Source organism: Thalassophryne amazonica, chromosome 18, assembly GCF_902500255.1.
Source record: "Thalassophryne amazonica chromosome 18, fThaAma1.1, whole genome shotgun sequence".
Classification (NCBI taxonomy): Eukaryota; Metazoa; Chordata; class Actinopteri; order Batrachoidiformes; family Batrachoididae; genus Thalassophryne; species Thalassophryne amazonica.
The window spans coordinates 32,267,287-32,291,721 of NC_047120.1; the positions used below are offsets into that span (position 1 = coordinate 32,267,287).

A 24,435-nucleotide genomic window follows, 5' to 3' on the forward strand; every position below is an offset into this window, starting at 1 on the left:
GATCCAGTAAATAGTTGCAGAAGGAAAGGGTAGAAAAGAAACAACGAAGTCAATATTGCTAGATTGAGAATTTGTCATATTTTCTTGAACAATACTCGCTTCTTACTAAGAAAACATCGGGACAGACTATGTTTGGAATGTCCACAGCCAGAGACAAGAACAGGCCTGAAAGAAGTTTCTGTAGGAAGTATTTTAGACATAGGGTCAAGTGGGAGGGGGAAGTCTTGGCTTTTAAAATTCTTGAAAGACACTGGACTTCATCGAGAGGATTTAGTACTGCTACAACGGACTGATGCAGCAGGTGGCAGCAATGTAACAATACGGGTGCAGGCTGTCGTTAAACGCAAGGGAAGAAGAAGAAGAAGAAGAAGAAGAAGAAGAAGCTGTTCAAACGAAACACGTTTGTCATGTTTCAACTGCGTCATATTCATGTTTTATGCGTTTTCGTAGCGTCGCCCATTATGTTCCGCTCTCGTAACCCCGTCATCGGCGTACGCCTGTGTATTTTACAGGTTCACCCATGAGAAATTAAGTGACGGGACTTCGAGAGCAGACCAATGAAAATGTAGTATTGTCCAAGGGGCAAAGCTGATTGATACACACATCAGCCAATTATCAAACGCGTTGTCGTGCAGGTATGGCCAATCAGCCACTATGTGCCAAAAATAGCACCTCCTCTTCTTCAGCACCCAAAGTCGAAGGATAGCTCTGTGGCCTTTCAATGGAGGAAAGTGCTCGATTTGTCAGTATTGTGTAATATATAAAATTCACAGTGTTCGCTTTTATTTCGGAACAGTCTGTGCTTAGTGTGAGAGAAAGAACTGGCGTCAAAAATGCGTAAAAATCAACGCGGTCCAAGCAGGGAACCGCCGCGAAAGGAATTATCGCCGCTCATCTGAGGCCAATCTCGATCATTTTTGTCAAATAAGGAAACATAACAAAGTTAGCGTGCTAGCTAACGTTAGCTCCGTAGCTTAGGGTAACCCGTTGAGGACGTATCTTTACGCAAACACAGCAGCAGCAGCCTCCGGGAGAAAACAAGATTGGATCTGCCTTGACGTAACAGCAGGAAAACGTAAGTAGCATGCTAACTGTGTGCGCTAACGTCATTAGCCATAGTTTGACAGGCGTTAGCTGGTCATCGGCAGCTAGCGGCTAGCTGTTAACATTAGCGCCTATCAACATTAAAGCAGGCCTTTGCTCAGAGGGACCCGGCTGACGTACGTGCAGAACACACTGTACTTATTAAAAGTGCCACAAAGTGTGTGTGTGTGTGTAACCTGTGAGGTGTTGGGGAACAGCTGTATAATCCAAATGAAAACTAGTGTCATCTTAAGTTTTGTCTGCCTTTATCGTCCATAAAGCAGTGTGCTATTACAGCTGGTGTTAATGGGCATTTGTTGAACACTCACAGGCTGAATTACCATGTTTTTAGCCTGGATCCCACCCCCTTATCTGTATGTACAGTCAGCTACACAACTGCTTGGTCATAAATAAATGGATAAACTAGATGTTTTTTTTTTCTTTCTTTTTTTTTTTTTTTTTTTAAAGCCAGTTCCCTTTAGATGAGCCAGGAAATTAATATATAAACATTTACAATTCACAGAATACGTTATTTATATCCATCATTATATCCATCCTGTCTGGATTAGGCAGTAAATAAAAAGTGATTGTTCAAGAAGGAGACTTGTGAGGGAAGCCACCAAGACTCTCATGAAAAAGCACTTTCCATTTGTTTTTTTTAACGAAGTGGCTATGGGTAGGTACATCTGTATCTTCTGCGGGACTGCTAAAGGTACGGACTGAGGTTCACTGAAGATGCGGACAATGTACGGATGAGTTTTGAAGCCTTGCCGGACCTTTAGCCGCATATGGTACGGGTACGGACATATTTGCACATTCTGATTGGTCGGTAAGACACCCTCCATATCTTTAGAACGGTCTCTGTAGATACGGGTCTGTACCCGTAGCCACGGCCTTTTTTTAAATGTTAACCACAACATATCACGCAATGTCATTTTTGTTGGGCATGCTGCTATAAAACTGAAGCGGGAACTTTGGAATTGTCTTTTAAAAACACTGCAAATGCCTCGGTTTTGATGCCCCATGCATGCTTCTGGGATTCTTTGGATGAAGCTACGTTTGCTTGCGACAGTGAAAACCTCAAGGTGATGGCATGGATCCTCATGAGGTAGAAGCTCGTCTACAAAATAGAGAATAGAGCCTTTATTGTCATTGTGTGTATGTATATGTGTGTGTGTATGTATATATATATATATATATATATATATATATATATAAACTAAATTTGTCCTCTGCATTTAAGCCATTCTAATTACATTTAGACACAATCCAACCTCTAGGAGCAGTGGGCAGCCACAGTTTGGCGCCCGGGGACGAACTCCAGATGTAGAGATGCTGTCTTAGTCAGGGGCAGAGAAAGGAGCAGACCCTAAATAAGCATGTTTTTGATTGTGGGTGGAAACCGGAGTGCCCAGAGGAAACTCACGCAGACACGGGGAGAACATGCAAACTCCACACAGAAAGGACGGGAAGCGATTGTATGACCTTGCTGTGAGGCACCAGTGGTAACCACTATACCACGTGCTGCCAAAATCTACAGGTTCCACTGAGATTTGAATTCAGATCACTGGATTCAAAATCCAAAGTGCTTACCAGTAATGGTCACAGATATAGCAAAACCAAATCACAGGATCAACAATCGAGCTAAATTTCATACGATCCCAAAAGCGATTCAAATACACTAAATCATGTGTGCAAGTGTTTCAGATGATCACAGGTAGGTGAAGGAAGAGGAAAAAACAAAAATCAGGGTCCTCAAAATGCAACGGTAAATGGACGGCCAACTGGCCAAATTGAATCATTTTTAGAGCTCACAACCATTATATTGTTGTATCATATATTACTTTACTGATTTCAGAATTATCAATGCCCGGAGCACACTTTGTAATGGCGTTTGCTCGGGTCAGGGTTGAAATGCAGATATTGCTAGGGAAGCAAGACTACTAAGAAAACAGAAACATATTGTTGCTACATGGGTCTGGAATTGTAGGGTGTGGATTAGAGTGAAAGAAGGAACAAACGGTATACAAATCAAAAACATGGAGGACCTTACGAAATACAGACCTGAATAGACAATCAAATATAACATCTGTTGGTAATTGGACCAACAAAAAATCAGATCAAACATGGAAACAGGATAAAATATATGACATAGACACTAATATTGATGAAAGTATATTTGACTTAAAAACGATTGGTTGTGAGTATTATACAGTAGAACAGCTGAATAGTGAAAAAATTGCAGAAGATACCCTGTCACTCATACATATAAACAGTCGAAGCTTGTATTGTAAAATGTCACAAATAAAAGATTATTTAAATCAGTTTAAAAATAGATTTAGTATTGTTGCAATCACTGAATCTTGGCTTAAAGATGATCTCATGGATAAAGTTCAAATGGAGGGATATGAGCTGTATTTTGTAAACAGAAGATATAAAAAAGGCGGTGGTATTGCTCTGTATACAAAAACAGATCTGATGTGTACAATTGTTGAAGAAATGACAATTATGAATGATGTCATAGAAATTGTAACAGTGGAACTTGTACATGAAACATCTAAGAATTTTTTAATCAGTTGTGTATACAGAGCACCAGATTCTTGTGTTGTGAAATTTACAGATAAAATAATTGAATTATTCCATCAAATTAAAAACAAAACGCTTTTTATGGGTGGGGACTTTAATATTAACATAGAAAGCTCCAGCTGCCAAAGATTAAGTGATTTTGTGAATTCAATGTATAGTTTGGGGTTATTCCCCTTGATAACAAAACCAACCAGAATTACATCGCAAAGTGCAACGGTAATAGATAATATATTTACAAACAGAACAGATGAAATTATCAAGAATGGGATCTTCATGACAGATATTAGCGACCATTTACCAATTTTTTCAATATTTAAATCTAAAAATAGGTACAACAAAAAAACTGATATAAACTTTAAAAGAGATAAGTCAGTAAAAGCCTTAGAGGCATTAAAATATGACCTTAAAAATCAAAACTGGGAAGAAGTTTATGTCAGTGATGTTAATGTAGCATATAACTCATTTATGAAAATATTGATGAAATCATACAATAAAAATTGTAAATTAATTGAAATTAGTAAGAAAAGAGTAAATAAACCATGGCTGACAAAAGAAATAAAAAATGCTTGTGCAAAGAAAAACTGTTTATACAGGTGCTTTTTAAAATTGCAAACAAAGGAATCAGAACATAAATACAAAAAATATAAAAATAAACTATTAACAATAATTAGGAAACAAAAAAAAAGATTATTACAGTGGAAAAACTAAATAAGAGTAAAGATAATATGAGGGTAACATGGGGAATTATAAAAAGTGTGATTGATAGTGATGGAACGAAATAAACTATTCCAAATTACTTTGTTAAGGAAAATAAAGAGATATATGATATAAAAGAAGTTGCAAATGGGTTTAATGATTATTTTTCAAATGTAGGGTCAAGTCTGGTGGGAAATAAACTAATAATAGAAGATAAATTATGTACATTGGTAAATACGGTCAATAGTATTTTCCTGGACAATGTGGAAAAAGATGAAATAAGAAATATTGTAAAAAACTGTGTAAGCAAAAGATCAACTGACCATGAAGATTTAGACATGGTGACTGTAAAAAGTATAATAGAAATTGTTATTGAACCATTTACTTATATTTGTAATCTGTCTCTGTCAACTGGGGATTTTTCCAGATGAAATGAAAATTGCTAAGGTAGTTCCATTATATAAAAATGGAGACAAACATAATTTTTCTAATTACAGGCCAGTATCATTGCTTCCACAGTTTTCTAAAATTATGGAAAAAGTTTTTGTAACAAGATTGGATAAATTTATTGAGAAACATCATATTTTAAATAATGCTCAGTATGGATTCAGAACAAAACATTCGACAGCTATGGCAATTATGGAACTAATAGAGAAAATATCAACAACAATAGATAATAAGGATTATTTTGTAAGTATTTTTATTGACCTGAAAAAGGCTTTTGATGTTATAGACCACTCAAGATTGCTCCACAAGTTACAACAATATGGAATAAGAGGTGTTGCACATCAGTGGGTAAAAAGCTACTTAGAAAATAGAAAACAGTTTGTTCAGATAAATAATACCAAATCAGAATTGTGTAACATTATTTATGGAGTACCACAAGGATCGGTACTTGGACCCAAACTGTTTATTTTGTATATCAATGATTTTGTGAATGTATCCAATGTGCTTGGCAGCATTTTATTTGCTGATGATACAACGCTGTTTTACTCTGGATCAGATATACAGGAAGTAGCACAAGTGATAAATACAGAGTTGGAAAAAGTTAAACATTGGTTTGATATAAACAGATTGTCACTAAATATTAATAAGACAAATTTCATATTGTTTAATGATAGAGCGAAAAAAAATAATGTGTCATTACAAATAGATGGAATGGATATACAAAGGGTAAAAGAAATGAAATTTTTAGGAGTCATGATTGATGAAGATCTTACATGGAAGTCACACATAAATTACATAAAAGGAAAAATAGCGAAAGCCATTGCTGTTTTGCATAAAGTAAAATATTCATTAAATAGTTATGGTTTATTAACATTGTACAATTCATTGATTGTCCCATATTTAACTTACTGTGTAGAAATCTGGGGATCAACATATACAACCTATATACAACCTTTATTTATTTAGCAGAAAAGAGCTTTAAAAGTGATTAGTAACAGTGGTTTTAGAGATCCATCTAATCCATTGTTTATTAAGTATAGGGTACTTAAATTTCATGATTTAGTCGATTTGAAAATATTACAAACGATGTACCAAGTTAATAAAAATACTTTACCAGCAAACATTCAAAATATGTTTGAAAAAAGAGTAAGTAGTTATAAATTGAAAGGAATAGAAGTCTTTAAAAAACCAAGATTTAGAACCAAAGTAAAGGAAAGGAGTATTGCAGTAAATGGTGTCAAATTATGGAACAATATTAATAAAGAAATTAAAGAATTAAGGTCGCTTAAATTATTTAAAAAACATATTAAATTAGAAGTATTAAGTAAGTATGAAACTATGAAGTAAGTCAGTGGGCTGCAAGAAAGTCAAAAAAAAAAAAAGTAAACTTAATAATGTTTGGAGTGTCTTAAGTTTAAATGTAACCTATCAGTGATGTAATCTATTAATTAATGGTCATAATTATGAAATGGGCTAGTGGTATGTGACAAGTTAAAGAAATGCAATCTGTTAAATAATGTTGACTATGATGCTGTATATTGAAAGATTGTATTGTTAAAAGGGGCAGAAATCATAAGACTTGTTCTTCTTTCTGCTCCTTTTCATTCTGGTATTGTGGTGCTTTTCTTTTAAATGAATGAAATAAAAAAAAAAAAAATTGCCTTTGATCCGAGCTAACCACACTCTGCGTCGCCCCACAGCCTGCTAGAATTCATGGGCAAACATGCCCAGAATGGAAAGGGGTCTATCGTGATGAGAGAAACTGTCCTTTGTGCAGCCTTTGCCATGTCATCAGTGAGACAGCTTCATGGTGGAGTGGCCCAGAGAAGGATTTTGTTGGAAAGATGTGAAACTTCCATGTAGTTTCCTAGAAGGTACATAGGAGGCTATATCTTAGATTTAGTATTTTCTTGCATGAAGCTCATTTTCTATGCCTCTCCACTCTGTATAATTTCTTCAGCTTCTCATACACAATACATATTCTCATACTAAATGCAATGCTGTTTAAATTCAGGTGACTCAGATCATCATGTCTGTATTTGTGATTCACCTGATTTTAATAAGGGCCATTGCTATTGGTATAGCACTATAGACAAGCCACAAAGTATTATAAGGATAGTACCCATTGATATTTGAAGTGCCCAATGGTTTATGCACTACCCTAACTTAAAACTTCTGAGTTTGAAATTGTCAGGTACTTTCCCAGAAGTATTACTTGGATAGACCACCCATTATTTGGAAACTTTGTTTGAGTTTCCATAAAGAATGTGATATGATGGGATTTGCTGTGTTTTACCTGCTGCAAACAAAACATTGTCTGTCTTTATTTCTGTCCATGGATTTTGTAATGGTAGAGTAACTCCTGAACTGTGTTGTGTGAATTTCTGTGACACTTCATCACACAATGGTAGCACAACATCTGAAGATGCACATGAAGGAAAATGATTCCGGTCAGACATCAAAATCAGGAACTAAACATCTGATTTCTTCAGGAAGAGATTATTGGACATTTGTATTTAATTGATGCATCATACTGTGTGATACTGATTCTTAAGTGCCTCCTAAGCTGCTTTATGGATTTCAGTGAATCTTTGCACAGTGGTCTCACACCATGTGAAGATGTGGATGAAGGAAAATAATTTGAGATAACTGGACTTTTGTTGTCTTCTTCTAATGCAGGGGTGGCCAAGTTCGGTCCTCGAGAGCCACCTTCCTGACACTCTTAGTTGTCTCCCTGCTCCAACACACCTGAATCCAATGAAAGACTCATTAGCAGACTTTTAATGAGCCTTTCATATTTGCAGATTACATTGACAGACATTCGCCTCAGCCATAATCAGGGTTGGCCCATGGTTGCATTTATTCCAAACTTTCACATTACTTTGACATGCAAAAAGAACGAATTTGTCAGAAATTGACAGTGTGCCTGATAATGGCCTGAAAGTTTCATTGGGTATTCTCCCCTGGATTGTTTTCAGCAGAGCGTTGAAATAGGCATGTCCTGTTGGGTTATCAGGGGGTATGGACAGGACATTTGCCTTAGGAACAATGGCATACTTCTTTTTTACCAATACATCAGAGACTTTTCATTGTTATATTGTTAATCAGTCATATTGTATTGACTAATAATGATCGCAGAAAGTTCTTTCAGTTCTAAATGATCACTTGTGATTGGATTTACCATGACTCCTCAATTTTCAGAAATTTAAGTAAAAAATTGCATGTTGTGAAGAAATAAATTTAATGAAATCATAGTGTTTTTTGTAGATGTTTAGTTAAGACAAGAGAATTTTCACTCATTCTACAGAATATAAATCAAAATGCTTACTTATGGTTACATGTAGATTAAATGCAGATTTCACCAGGATTGGGGAAAAAGGGTATGGATAGAACAATGCGATATTTAATGTTGTATATCTCTGGAGATTTTGAGTCCAGTGGATGTTTTCAGGTGATTGATTGAATAGTATCTGCCATCAGTCACACATGTCTGGAAAAAAGCAAACACAAGCATGCAGATGAGCTCGACTAGAATCATATAAGCAAAAGTGGGGTACAGACAGGACAAAAAAATTTGACATGCAGGTTAGTGAATCTAGAGAGTGATTTGTGAGAAGATCAATGCAAAGCAAGCTTTCCCAGTGAATACAGGGCAACTACTAGTATTCATAAGTTCCACAAACACATATTTTGTCAAAGGTCACACAAAATTAGGCCATGCTATCGCTCTTGTCAAAACTAGTCTGGCTGCAGTCGTATCTTCCTTATCAAGAACATACAAATTTTAAATTTTGATATCATATTAAAATATTACTTGTTGAATTGCAAGTGTGTACTTGGCATGGCCCCTACTATATTTAAACAAAATACACATACTACAAATAGTATGGCATGCTTGAATTTCAGTGCATTTTCTCTGTCCCACTTGTTAGGTTTCCACTCTGTAACAGTAAATATTGGCTTCTTTCCCCCCACTGAAATATTTCACTGCGTAAACAGTTTTCAACCAGTTTGCTTCAGCTTTTTAGGCCAGGCAACTATACGTTCTGTGTGTATAATAATGCATGTTTCATACACACATGCTTCAGAGCATTTTAAAGGTTATCTATAACATTCCTCAATTTACCTTGCAACCCTGATTTGGCCGTTGTTAATTCTGGTGTTTCATCTCAAATTCTTTACTACCGCCAATAATACTTGCGTATAGGGCTGTCCCAAACGATTATTTTTTAAACGATTAATCTAGCGATTATTTTATCAATGCATCGATTAATCTAACGATTAATTTTTTTATTCGATTTGGTTTTGATTCGATTAACGATTATTTCACCATTACTTTAATATAACCATTTATACATGTTGATTTAAATGTCTGAATGAAAAAACACAAATTCCTTAACATTGCAAAACCCAAAATTACCCCCCAACACCACCTGCACAACAATATTTGAATTCTAGAAGCTCTGAAATGTAATCTGGGACTATTCCAGACGATAAACTGGAGTGAGTGCAGCATCCATTTAGGTGAGAAAAAAAAAACCCAACTTATTCAAATTCATTCCAGTAGTATTCTGCTCTTACTAGGATGCAGCAGTTTTCTACAACCCCTGGCAAAAATTATGGAATCACCGGCCTCAGAGGATGTTCATTCAGTTGTTTAATTTTGTAGAAAAAAAGCAGATCACAGACATGACACAAAGCTAAAGTCATTTCAAATGGCAACTTTCTGGCTTTAAGAAACACTATAAGAAATCAAGAAAAAAAGATTCTTACTTTTTTAGACCAAGCAGAGGAAAAAAATATGGAATCACTCAATTCTGAGGTAAAAATTATGGAATCACCCTGTAAATTTTCATCCCCCAAATTAACACCTGCATCAGATCGGATCTGCTCATTGACATTGACCCTATGCCATGACATTGACCCTATGTGTCTTTTTGCAAGGAATGTTTTTGCAGTTTTTGCTCTATGGCAAGATGCATTATCATCTTGAAAAATGATTTCATCATCCCCAAACATCCTTTGAATTGTCCAAAATATCAACATAAACTTGTGCATTTATTGATGATGTAATGACAGCCATCTCCCCAGTGCCTTTACCTGACATGCAGCCCCATATCATCGACTGTGGAAATTTACATGTTCTCTTCAGGCAGTCATCTTTATAAATCTCATTGGAAAGGCACCAAACAAAAGTTCCAGCATCATCACCTTGCCCAATGCAGATTCGAGATTCATCACTGAATATGACTTTCATCCAGTCATCCACAGTCCACAATTGCTTTTCCTTAGCCCATTGTAACCTTGTTTTTTTCTGTTTAGGTGTTAATGATGCCTTTCGTTTAGCTTTTCTGTATGTAAATCCCATTTCCTTTAGGCGGTTTCTTACAGTTCGGTCACAGACGTTGACTCCAGTTTCCTCCCATTCGTTCCTCATTTGTTTTGTTGTGCATTTTCGATTTTTGAGACATATTGCTTTAAGTCTTCTGTCTTGACGCTTTGATGTCTTCCTTGGTCTACCAGTATGTTTGCCTTTAACAACCTTCCCATGTTGTTTGTATTTGGTCCAGAGTTTAGACACAGCTGACTGTGAACAACCAACATCTTTTGCAACATTGCGTGATGATTTACTCTCTTTTAAGAGTTTGATAATCCTCTCCTTTGTTTCAATTGACATCTCTCGTGTTGGAGCCATGATTCATGTCAGTCCACTTGGTGCAACAGCTCTCCAAGGTGTGATCACTCCTTTTTAGATGCAGACTAACGAGCAGATCTGATATGATGCAGGTGTTAGTTTTGGGGATGAAAATTTACAGGGTGATTCCATAATTTTTTCCTCAGAATTGAGTGATTCCATATTTTTTCCTCTGCTTGGTCTAAAAAAGTAACCGTTACTGACTGCCACAATCTTTTTTTCTTGATTTCTTATAGTGTTTCTTAAAACCAGAAAGTTGCCATTTCAATCAATCAATCAATCAATCAATTTTTTTATATAGCGCCAAATCACAACAAACAGTTGCCCCAAGGCGCTTTATATTGTAAGGCAAGGCCATACAATAATTATGTAAAACCCCAACGGTCAAAACGACCCCCTGTGAGCAAGCACTTGGCTACAGTGGGAAGGAAAAACTCCCTTTTAACAGGAAGAAACCTCCAGCAGAACCAGGCTCAGGGAGGGGCAGTCTTCTGCTGGGACTGGTTGGGGCTGAGGGAGAGAACCAGGAAAAAGACATGCTGTGGAGGGGAGCAGAGATCGATCACTAATGATTAAATGCAGAGTGGTGCATACAGAGCAAAAAGAGAAAGAAACAGTACATCATGGGAACCCCCCAGCAGTCTACGTCTATAGCAGCATAACTAAGGGATGGTTCAAGGTCACCTGATCCAGCCCTAACTATAAGCTTTAGCAAAAAGGAAAGTTTTAAGCCTAATCTTAAAAGTAGAGAGGGTGTCTGTCTCCCTGATCTGAATTGGGAGCTGGTTCCACAGGAGAGGAGCCTGAAAGCTGAAGGCTCTGCCTCCCATTCTACTCTTACAAACCCTAGGAACTACAAGTAAGCCTGCAGTCTGAGAGCGAAGCGCTCTATTGGGGTGATATGGTACTACGAGGTCCCTAAGATAAGATGGGACCTGATTATTCAAAACCTTATAAGTAAGAAGAAGAATTTTAAATTCTATTCTAGAATTAACAGGAAGCCAATGAAGAGAGGCCAATATGGGTGAGATATGCTCTCTCCTTCTAGTCCCCGTCAGTACTCTAGCTGCAGCATTTTGAATTAACTGAAGGCTTTTTAGGGAACTTTTAGGACAACCTGATAATAATGAATTACAATAGTCCAGCCTAGAGGAAATAAATGCATGAATTAGTTTTTCAGCATCACTCTGAGACAAGACCTTTCTGATTTTAGAGATATTGCGTAAATGCAAAAAAGCAGTCCTACATATTTGTTTAATATGCGCTTTGAATGACATATCCTGATCAAAAATGACTCCAAGATTTCTCACAGTATTACTAGAGGTCAGGGTAATGCCATCCAGAGTAAGGATCTGGTTAGACACCATGTTTCTAAGATTTGTGGGGCCAAGTACAATAACTTCAGTTTTATCTGAGTTTAAAAGCAGGAAATTAGAGGTCATCCATGTCTTTATGTATGTAAGACAATCCTGCAGTTTAGCTAATTGGTGTGTGTCCTCTGGCTTCATGGATAGATAAAGCTGGGTATCATCTGCGTAACAATGAAAATTTAAGCAATACCGTCTAATAATACTGCCTAAGGGAAGCATGTATAAAGTGAATAAAATTGGTCCTAGCACAGAACCTTGTGGAACTCCATAATTAACTTTAGTCTGTGAAGAAGATTCCCCATTTACATGAACAAATTGTAATGTATTAGACAAATATGATTCAAACCACTGCAGCGCAGTGCCTTTAATACCTATGGCATGCTCTAATCTCTGTAATAAAATTTTATGGTCAACAGTATCAAAAGCAGCACTGAGGTCTAACAGAACAAACACAGAGATGAGTCCACTGTCCGAGGCCATAAGAAGATCATTTGTAACCTTCACTAATGCTGTTTCTGTACTATGATGAATTCTAAAACCTGACTGAAACTCTTCAAATAGACCATTCCTCTGCAGATGATCAGTTAGCTGTTTTACAACTACCCTTTCAAGAATTTTTGAGAGAAAAGGAAGGTTGGAGATTGGCCTATAATTAGCTAAGATAGCTGGGTCAAGTGATGGCTTTTTAAGTAATGGTTTAATTACTGCCACCTTAAAAGCCTGTGGTACATAGCCAACTAACAAAGATAGATTGATCATATTTAAGATCGAAGCATTAAATAATGGTAGGGCTTCCTTGAGCAGCCTGGTAGGAATGGGGTCTAATAAACATGTTGATGGTTTGGATGAAGTAACTAATGAAAATAACTCAGACAGAACAATCGGAGAGAAAGAGTCTAACCAAATACCAGCATCACTGAAAGCAGCCAAAGATAACGATACATCTTTGGGATGGTTATGAGTAATTTTTTCTCTAATAGTTAAAATTTTGTTAGCAAAGAAAGTCATGAAGTCATTACTAGTTAAAGTTAATGGAATACTCAGCTCAATAGAGTTCTGACTCTTTGTCAGCCTGGCTACAGTGCTGAAAAGAAACCTGGGGTTGTTCTTATTTTCTTCAATTAGTGATGAGTAGAAAGATGTCCTAGCTTTACGGAGGGCTTTTTTATAGAGCAACAGACTCGTTTTCCAGGCTAAGTGAAGATCTTCTAAATTAGTGAGACGCCATTTCCTCTCCAACTTACGGCTTATCTGCTTTAAGCTGCGAGTTTGTGAGTTATACCACAGAGTCAGGCACTTCTGATTTAAAGCTCTCTTTTTTAGAGGAGCTACAGCATCCAAAGTTGTCTTCAATGAGGATGTAAAACTATTGACGAGATACTCTATCTCACTTACAGAGTTTAGGTAGCTACTCTGCACTATGTTGGTATATGGCATTAGAGAACATAAAGAAGGAATCATATCCTTAAACCTAGTTACAGCGCTTTCTGAAAGACTTCTAGTGTAATGAAACTTATTCCCCACTGCTTGGTAGTCCATCAGAGTAAATGTAAATGTTATTAAGAAATGATCAGACAGAAGGGAGTTTTCAGGGAATACTGTTAAGTCTCCTATTTCCATACCATAAGTCAGAACAAGATCTAAGATATGATTAAAGTGGTGGGTGGACTCATTTACTTTTTGAGCAAAGCCAATAAAGTCTAATAATAGATTAAATGCAGTGTTGAGGCTGTCATTCTCAGCATCTGTGTGGATGTTAAAATCGCCCACTATAATTATCTTATCTGAGCTAAGCACTAAGTCAGACAAAAGGTCTGAAAATTCACAGAGAAACTCACAGTAACGACCAGGTGGACGATAGATAATAACAAATAAAACTGGTTTTTGGGACTTCCAATTTGGATGGACAAGACTAAGAGTCAAGCTTTCAAATGAATTAAAGCTCTGTCTGAGTTTTTGATTAATTAATAAGCTGGAATGGAAGATTGCTGCTAATCCTCCGCCCCGGCCCGTGCTACGAGCATTCTGACAGTTAGTGTGACTCGGGGGTGTTGACTCATTTAAACTAACATATTCATCCTGCTGTAACCAGGTTTCTGTAAGGCAGAATAAATCAATATGTTGATCAATTATTATATCATTTACCAGCAGGGACTTAGAAGAGAGAGACCTAATGTTTAATAGACCACATTTAACTGTTTTAGTCTGTGGTGCAGTTGAAGGTGCTATATTATTTTTTCTTTTTGAATTTTTATGCTTAAATAGATTTTTGCTGGTTATTGGTAGTCTGGGAGCAGGCACCGTCTCTACGGGGATGGGGTAATGAGGGGATGGCAGGGGGAGAGAAGCTGCAGAGAGGTGTGTAAGACTACAACTCTGCTTCCTGGTCCCAACCCTGGATAGTCACGGTTTGGAGGATTTAAGAAAATTGGCCAGATTTCTAGAAATGAGAGCTGCTCCATCCAAAGTGGGATGGATGCCGTCTCTCCTAACAAGACCAGGTTTTCCCCAGAAGCTTTGCCAATTATCTATGAAGCCCACCTCATTTTTTGGACACCACTCAGACAGCCAGCAATTCAAGGGGAACATGCGGCTAAACATGTCACTCCCGGTCTGATTGGGGAGGGGCCCAGAGAAAACTACAGAGTCCGACATTGTTTTTGCAAAGTTACACACCGATTTAATGTTAATTTTAGTGACCTCCGATTGGCGTAACCGGGTGTCATTACTGCCGACGTGAATTACAATCTTACCAAATTTACGCTTAGCCTTAGCCAGCAGTTTCAATAATAACTAAACATTTCACACCCAGAGCAGAAAAGTGCGGGAGAGACAGGAGAAGCCGCCATGCTAAATCGGCTAAGAGCTAGTAGCTACGCTAAGCTAGCGGATTCCTAAAAACACGCAAAGTGAATAATGTGTAAATAATTTAGAGGTGATTCAGCAGAAGGAGTGCTTTAGTTAAGGCACGTAAAGATTACACTGGGAAACAAATCGTAATCTAGATAACTAGATCAATCTAACTGCGCAGATTAAACAGCTAACAGATACAGAAAAACACCGCTGTGCTCCGGAACAGGAAGTGATACAATACCGCAGTGAGAGCCAACCACCAGTAGAGGCAAGCAAAGTTGAAAATGACTTTAGTTTTGTGTCATGTCTGTGATCTGCTTTTTTTCTACAAAATTAAACAACTGAATGAACATCCTCTGAGGCCGGTGATTCCATAATTTTTGCCAGGGGTTGTAGCTTGGCAGATAGTTCTGGAGGAAATCACTGAAGAAATTAACACATTGAAAATATGGTTTGACCGAAACAAACTGTCATTAAACTTAAATAAGACAGGGATGAAATGGAGGTGTAAGAGTCACTAGGTGTTCACAGGAAACATTTATTTCTGTATGTATGTATGTATTTATTTATTTATGTATGTTCATTGTTAGTTGATTTTCTGTTTTCTGTTGTGTTTCTGTTCAGGTTCTTTTTGTCTCTTTCTCTAAAATTGTATATAATAAGTATATATTGTATATAATAATCATTAGATTATTAATATATAAACAAAAATAAATTTAAAAAATATTACAATTTGAAAACAAATGCACCAGAATATGATAACTGCAACTGCTCAATGCTAACTTTTAACATTGAAAATGCCATAGACATGCTAACATGTTAGCATCGCTCCCATTTTTAAGTTATAAAATACATCTATCAACTGTTTCAGAAGACCATAACAGGTCGGTTTAACATAAAAAAAGGTAAATAATACTCACAGACGTATGCTCTTTAGGGTTTTAGCGGGGGAAAATTAAGTGAAGGAAAGAAAGAATAAACAAAGCAATAGGTCGAAGCACTGTTTCAATCTGCGAACCACTGCTTCGATTGGTTCAAGATTCAAAGCAAAGCTGCGCTGCAGAAAAGTTGATTACGGACCTGCTGCAGGGTCTGTAATCAATGTAGAGAAATGATCATTTTCCCGACAAACACACCCCAAAATAACGGCCACTCTGAAGGACCGATAACAGAATCGTTAAGCAAAAAGCTTATTGATGTCGGTGGATCGAATCATTTCTTAACGATACCCGAAAGGAACTGGTTCTCGATACCCATCCCTAAGCGGGATTCAGTAAACGACTACATAATTACACAGAAAATAAACAGTAGCCTAAAACACTAGGTGTAGACAACGTATTGTAGGGTACGTGCTTTGCTTTTTAGAAACTCAGAAGAGCCACTCGCTGCACTGCTACCACGACTCTCTGGGGCCGCCATCTTTGTTGTTATTTTTTGCGTCGACGTCATTGGTGACGTCGACGTATTGCCCCACCTCTACTTGCATACAATTAATATTGTAGAGGTTATTATCAGAACTACATGAAATTCATTGAAAACACACATATACCATCATGGTGAAGAGAATTAGGTTATATCATTATTGTGAAACAAGCTTAGATAACATAAACCAGACAACAGAATGTGCTGCATACGTACATGTTTAGAGCAGAACTTTCCAGAATACTGATTGATGCAGGAAAGATAGATGAATTATAGACTGAGCCTTTTTTTCTTTTCCAGCCAGTGCTATTTATCCCCCTGATATGAAATACAGGGGATATAGCGATCAGCATGTCTCTCTGTCCATTTTTGCTTGTTAGCACGATATCTCAAGAACCAGTTGACCAATTTCATTCATACTTAGCATAAGGGTGTGTTTGGGTGATCCCCCGATGCTTTGTTACTGATTTGTGGGGACTGGGGGCATATGTCATCTCTTTCTTACTCTTGTTAATCACAGACAAGCGTTCCCTTTTTTATACCACACTTTTTGTCCGTTTTCTGCTTTCTTAGCTTTATACGAGGTCTGTTAGAAAAGTATCTGACCTTTTTATTTTTTTCAAAAACCTGATGGTTTTGAATCACGTGTGCTTGCATGAGCCAACCATGATCCTTCGTGCACATGCGTGATTTTTTTTTTTTTCACGCCTGTCTGTTGCGTCATTTGCTTGTAAGCAGTCTTTATGTGAGGATGGGTGTAGTCTCTCGTCGGTTTTTCTTTGCAACGAAATGGCGGAACAACTGGAGCAGCGCAACTGCATCAAATTTTGCCAGAAACTGGGCGACAGCCAGGTGGAAACCATTCGGATTATTCAGACGGCTTTCGGTGATGATCCTCTGGGCATCACACAGATTAAGGAGTGGTACAACCGGTTTAAAGACGTCCGCACAACGGTAGAGAGCGCTCCACGCTCCGGTCGGCCATCAACACGCTGAAACGACCGGATCATTTCCAAAGTGAACGCTGTGGAGATGTGGGACCATCGTGTGATTATCCGAGAAATTGCGGAAGAGGTGGACATCAGCACTTTTTCGGCACATTCCACTGTGAAAGAAGATTTTGCCATGAAAAGAGTGGCAGCGAAATTCATCGGCATGAAGCTGATGGCGCATCAAACGCGCCACCGTGTTGAAGCCTCACAGGACTTGTTGTGGCATGCCCAGCTCTTCCACCATTCGGAAGTTTCAGACGGCTTTCGGTGGCTTTTCAGTCGTGTGACTATCCGAGAAATTGTGGGCATCTCCACAGCGTTAACTTTGGAAATGATCCGGTCGTTTCAGCATGTTGATGGCCGACTGGAGCGCGGCGCGCTCTCCACTGTTATGCAGACATCTTTAAACTGGTTGTACCCCTCCTTAATATGTGTGATGCCCAGAGGATCGTCACCGAAAGCCGTCTGAATAATCCGAATGGTTTCCACCTGGCTGTCGCCCAGTTTCTGGCAAAATTTGATGCAGTCTCGCTGCTCCAGTTGTTCCGCCACTTCCTTGCAATGAAAAAACGACGACAGACTACACCCATCCTCACACAAAGGCTGCTTACAAGCAAATGACGCAACCGACAGGCGTGAAAAAAATCACGTATGCGCACGAAGGTTCAAGGTTTGCTCATGCAAGCACACGTGATTCAAATCCATCAGGTTTTTGAAAAAAATAAAAAGGTCGGATGCTTTTCTAACAGACCTCGTAAACCATAAACCGTTCCTCATTCTTTTTCAGTTTCTTATGTCAATGTTGCTGGCCTTTATTTGCATCCATGCATGGTGCTACCTCTTTGAAAAATGAAATAATGAAACTTAAAGCAATATTATACTTCAAAGTTGGCATAGTGGAACTTAATGCTGGGGGTAATAGTCCCTTCAGCTGCTCTTGTGTTTGCACTTGGGTTTGCCACAACAAATCCGAGGTGGATCTGTGTGATGAATTGGCACAAGTTTTTTGCCGAATGCCCTTCTTGATGCAACTGCACGTTACATGGAGAAGTGTGGCAGGGGTGGGGTTTGAACTGGGAACCATCGCACTGAAACCAAGCACACTAACCACTTGGCCACTTAATGCTGGGGGTATGGGCCAAAATTAATTAATTAATTAATTAATTAATTCTTTTAAAATTCTGATGGTTTCCTGGTGCATCACAGCATTTTATTATTATTATTATTATTTTTATAACAATAATAATAATAAAACTTAATTGCCAAAAGCACCTTGCTTTACACATATTTACCATGCTGTGACGCACAAAAAAGTCTGTTACCGTCATGGTGAAATGTTGACAGGAAGTCGGCTATTTTGATTTTAAGTTTCGATTTTGAGGTATTTCTGTGGAGGCTCTCAGTTGTCCAGATGGTTTCCATAGTAGAGAAGATTGAATCTTCGACTGGACTGGGTTGCTTGACGTGAGGACATTTCGCTTCAAATCGCAGAAGCTTCCTCAGCTAAAATTCTTGCTCTTGTAGTCTGACTTCTGTCTGACCCTCATCGAGAAGAACAAACAGAAGCCACAAAAGCTGGAGGTAATTTTTGCCATTTTTGGCCATTTCCAGTACTTACATTTGAACGAACTCCTCCTAGGGATTTCATCCAATCATCTTCAAATTTGGTACACATCATCATGACACCATGCGGATCAAAAGATATCAAAAGAATTTCTGTAGGTCAAAAGGCATGGCTGCTAGGGTTCGTCAAACTTTGGCGAGCGTTTCGGAGCACGCCATTTCACTTCGAACAGCTGTCACGCCCACATACTTAATCATAGATTCTTCAAACTTGCTGGACATGATGAGGGCTCCACCCAGAATGTCTGCATGTATTAATGTCCCACCTAACACATAGCGCCCCCGGTGGTAACAGGAAATGTCCTGTTTTTACTTTAACAGGTACTGATGTCACATAGTTAACCCCATCAACTTCATTCCACTTCTAAAACATGCAGAACAAGTTGGTGAATGTAGGCGATGATCGCCGTGAAGCTGTAATATGGTGTATGTAATATGTAATGGCGTCCGTGTGGCGGCGTGCCGAATATCGACCCTTTGCCATGAAAATACGTTCTTCCTTTTGATGGCTTTATTTTTATCATATCATCATGAAAATTGATACACAGGTCAAGCATGACAACCTCTTAGAATACATAGGGGCGTCGCCCATGGGTGGTGCAAAATGCCTCAATAGCGCCCCCTTGCAACTTTCAAAAACCCCTCCCCATAGGGGTTTTTTTTTAGAGTAGGGAGATGAAAATTGGTACACGTGTGACTTGCATAGAAGTACAAAAAAGTCTCCTGTACCAATGGTCTACTCCAAACAGGAAGTCGGCCATTTTGAATTTTCATGTTATTTTGGCGTGATTTCCACATGTTGTATTTGAACGAACTCCTCCTAGGGATTTTGTCCAATGCACTTCAAGTTTCTTTCAGATCATCCAGAGACTATACTGATCAAAAGTTATTGAAAGTTTTTTTTTCTCTGTCAAAGGGTGTGGCTGCTATGGCGCCGCCATTTTGAACCTTCGCCATGGAACATCAAGTCATGATAACTCCTTCATGCTTTGCCTAATTGACTTGAAACTTCACATGTGTGATGACGGTTAGCCCCTGAAGACACCTGGCCCCTCTCTTTGTGCTCTGAGCGCCCCCTAGTGGATGAACCATCAACTTTTCAAAGCACCTACATGCATTGTCTGATTTGCTTGAAACTTGAACTGTATGATGAGGGTCGGCCCCTGTAGCCACCTACCCACGCTGGCTAGGGCTGTCACGATTAGGAATTTCTGAAGACGATTAATTGTCAAACAAATAATTGCGATTGACGAATATATTGGCTATTTTTTTCTTTTTTTTTCCCTTCTTTATATTCTACTATTGTAGTATAATTACACAACTCTGGAAGAACGTTTGGTTTCTGTGAGTGGAGAAACTGGGAATGGTGCAACATTTTTATTTTTATCTTCATTTTACATACAGTCTCAACTTTTTTTGAATTGTGGTTGTTGCTGTTGCATTTCTGAAATTGTTTCTCCTCATCAGTCACTTTTTGTGCTTAAACACTGCATTAAGCCCATATTGAACAAATAAATAACTTTGGAAAGTAACAGCTGTTAAAGTTCGGAGTTCTCACCTGCTTTTTGTGATCTGTGCATCTGAACATCACCACAGCTTCTCCATGTCAGGGCTTTTTTGTTTTGTTTTTGTGGCTCAGTTCATTCATATATTCTCATTTTTTAAATATGTTTTTAAAGCTATTTGACTGTTTATTTCATCTCATGATCTCATAAATTCAGCATACGACGCGCACATGGTGTCAACAGGACGATAACGGCAGAATCACACCTTTAGAGAAAGTTCAGAGAGAAGTAAAGGCAGCTTCACGTTTTCGTTTTGTTAACATGTTCACTCGGGTTAAAAACCTCTCTCTGCTCCGCGCTCGCTGCGCACTGAACGTGTCGCGCCTGCATTCAGGAATCTCCCTCACCCACCCCCTCCCTCTCAGTCTGCAGCCTGTTAACTCCATGCGCGCGCGCACACACACAGGCACAGACACACACACCGACAGCTCCGCATTTTAGACGGCACTGTTTTAATCGGCCGTCAGCCTCCTTGTTATTGTCCCGCCTTAAGACGAGAGCGAGGCTGCAGCACAATGACGTCAGATTCTGAGTCGTTTTATGCTTTGTGGATAAAATAAATAATTCACGGTAATCGCGAATATGAAAAATAATCGCGAATATGAAAAATAATCGCGATTGACGAATATTGTAATATTTGTGACAGCCCTAACGCTGGCCTGGGTAGGTGGTTGCGCGGCACGAGGGACCGTATATGACTACTTGCAGTCCTAGTTAACGTTCTTCTAAAATATGAACTTTACAGCAAAAGTGTATTAATCCATTTTTGTGTTGAATCACTGTTCCTGTATGAGATCAATCCTCTGCATGAGTGTTTAGGCAGACAATGCAACTCATTAATTACAAAAGTTACATTTTTTATGAACAAGCAGAAATACCTGTTCGAATTCATAATGCAGAAGATTAAAAAGGAAGAAAGGTAATGCAATCACTATGATATGAGTCAGAGAATGATCTGTTTGGGGGAAAAAACTGTAAATAGTGGCCATGAGCACTGTGCTGAAACAAGTTAAAGAAATAAAGAATAAAATTCATATTCATTGTAAACATCAGTCATATTTAAAGAGTTAACCCTTTACATCATACTTGTTTCGTTAAGAATAAATGTCTTCATGGATCAGCTGGCTAGTCTTAAGCTTTTCTGCACAAAGCACATAGTACATTTTAGTGTAGCCTTGATCATTACTGTAATGTCACTCTTTGTCTGAGATGATCATGGCTAATGTGATTCATTCTCTGTGCATCTTTATTGGCAAAGTATAAATAAGTACTGAAAAATGACTACTAAACTATGGATTACATCCACTGCGCTAGCTTGTTGTGTGCAGTTGTCAAGTTTGCTGGGCAGCAGCGTGACAAAATGTTTTTGCAGCCCCCCCCAAGTATCATGCAGACCTAAACCATGTCCTTCATTCATCCTGCTAATTTGGCTGATTTTTCTTTAGTCAGCTTGTGAAAAGCTAAACATGGAGGCCACAAAGTCCTTGTTATATGATCATTGCAGTTTTTTCTTCTCCACCTTTGGCACCAGAAGTCCCAGGACAGAGCTAGAGATGTCCCAAGAACAGCCTGTTTGAATATAATCAGGGCACAGTGCTGTCCGATACAGGGCTCACCGTTCAACACAGTCGTGATGTTTTGATCTGGATGTGGAGGTTAGGGTGGTCCATAAAAATGGTAAAAAAAAAAATTTTCAAAAAACTTCAAGTCTCACCCTCTAAATTTGTTGTACCTAACATAAAAACACATGATGTACAATTTCATAAAACTCTAATAATTTTTACTGGTAGCACACAGCCCTTAAAGATTTTGCTCGCAATAACTTTGTCATATAGTATGGTCATTTCTCATCATTCTCATCATTATTTCTGTCAGTTTAATATTGATATGTCAGGACAGAAATTATGGCAATACATTGGAAAATCAAATCTTTTCATATCCCATAAAATAGTTAACACTAAAACATGAATTGTGAGATGCAGTTCTTCTCGTACATGTATCATGCTCCTACAATACCTACATACTGGGGTAGCGAAGATTTTATAACAATCAAACATTGCATTTTCATTTTATTGATGAAATACTGTTTCATTATTGATAAATTTAAATAAGTCTATGCTTTATATATTTCCACATATATTTTGATCTAGCTCCAAACAATAATATTCTTTATGCCTTGCAGTACTTAATATTCCAAAATGTATGAATCAGCACAAGAACCAATTATACAGCTGTGTAACATAAGAGAACATCCTTTACATGATAATGATATTTAAGTTGCTTGCATCATGACCAAGACTTGCTGCCGTTTCAGTCAGAATATAGGTGGCACTTCTGTCTGTTGTTTTGGTCCTATCCAATGCTGCTGCAAGTCCTGGTGTTACAACAGCTTTAATTTTACTGGCTTTTTGTGACACTGGCATAACAAATTCTTCATCTGGACTTTCTGTGTTCTCTTCACTCTGGCTGGAGACAGTGTCAGGTAGTGAGACATTAGATGGTCCAGGCTCCTTCAGTTTCTCTTTGTATTTTGCTTCTGCAGCTTTCCTTTTTTCTGCTCTTTGTTCTTTGGCAGTTTGTATTTTATCTATGCCTGTCATGCATCCTCTACCTTTCTCTTGCTGAGCAAGTAGGAACTGTCTGTCATCTTCAAACTTTATCATTGTTAGGACAACCTGATGTGCCATGTCAAACAAGTCCTCCAAAGATTCACAAAACACTGTTTCATCTTTCTTCTGCTTATCTGTATTGCAATTCTTGGTCTTTTTCAATGTTTTCCATTTTCCGAACACCTTTTCTAACTTTATGATCAGATGCTGCTTTGCCCTCAGTGGGATTCTAGCTCTCTCCCAAAAAGGAATTGCCATGTCTATAGAGGTCACAGCAGCATCATGGATAGTTTTCTTCAAATCAGTGTGTTTGAAGAAAAATACCTTGAGTATTTGCCCATTTGAGGGCAATTTGTTTCCCTTTATTTCAGTCGGTGGAAGCAATAAGGTATACAGATGTTCTACTTCTAGTAGCTGACATGTTTTACTGAAGTTTCCAGTTAATGGTTAAGCATGTTAAGTCAGCAAGTGTCTCTTTTTACATTTATCTCATGTTAGATTCACCATCACCAAAGATCTGAAAGAAAAGAAGCTGTGAATTAAAGCAAAATTTTCAGCTTGTAGCCTAAAATAACATTTTTGAAAGTATGTTGTTTGTGAGAAATATTTAAACCCAGGTATAGTTTTAAATTGAATATAAAATTATACTTTAGTTACACTCAGGTGGTTAACTTCTATCCTCTTTATAAGTGATGTGATTAGATACTGGATAATGGATAACCTATTGCACGGGCACTCGGGCAGCGATAATTGATATATTTACAACCTTCAGCTATGATGTGTTACCTCTAAATATTAATGTATGACAAAAATATTTGGCAGGCTTTCTTTTTTCCCAAAGCATCATAAAATGAAGGGGTGAGAGTAATGAATTTCCAACTTTTATTTTTTTGAACCACCCTAGTGGAGGTGGGTCCTTTGGACTCTAACAGTTGTAGCAGTTGTCAGTGCAGTTTTCCAGATTGTCTGGCTTGTAGTGTTATACTGTATGAGAGAATTCTACATGGCATTGTTGAGATGTTTTCCATTTGTTTCAGCTCTAAATGTGTTTTTGTATTTTTTAATAAACAGCTTTGCATTGCTTATTGTCAGAGCAGTGTGGCAGTCAGTGGCAGTGCACTTGTTTCCAAAACAGAAGGCTCCTGGTATAAGACCACGTGTGCCCATTCACCTTGTGATGTTAAGCTGTGTCAGGAAGGGCATCCCGTGTAAAACCTGTGCCAAACCAACAAGCAGATCTATATCTCATCTGTGGCATCCCCAGACAAAAACGGGTGAACCTGAAAGAAATATTTTTTTTACAGTGCTTTGAATTGAGATTGTTTTCCTTAACGATTCACAGTCGATGAAAAATGTGATGAAAGTTAGGGAATAACCCTGTTGTGTCTGATTTGCGGATGGTCATGCTGGATTTTACGGTCACAAATTGAGTTTTACCGGTGACGCATTAGCAGAGCCCGTTAAACGGCTATTTGTGACCATAATCCAGCTGAC

The 24,435-nt window shown here is 38.1% G+C and overlaps 1 protein-coding gene across 2 annotated transcripts in view; it reads left to right on the forward strand.

Moving 5' to 3' along the window:
- Positions 1 to 662: 662 nt before the first annotated feature.
- The window catches only part of ppm1bb (protein phosphatase, Mg2+/Mn2+ dependent, 1Bb), a 133,822-nt gene continuing 110,049 nt past the window's right edge, over positions 663 to 24,435 (forward strand). The window contains exon 1 of one of the 2 annotated variants that reach the window (XM_034193143.1): positions 663 to 1,075. The gene's annotated coding sequence lies outside the window, so the exon portion shown is untranslated. The remainder of the gene's footprint in view (positions 1,076 to 24,435) is intronic. The other variant, XM_034193144.1, reaches the window with a different exon arrangement.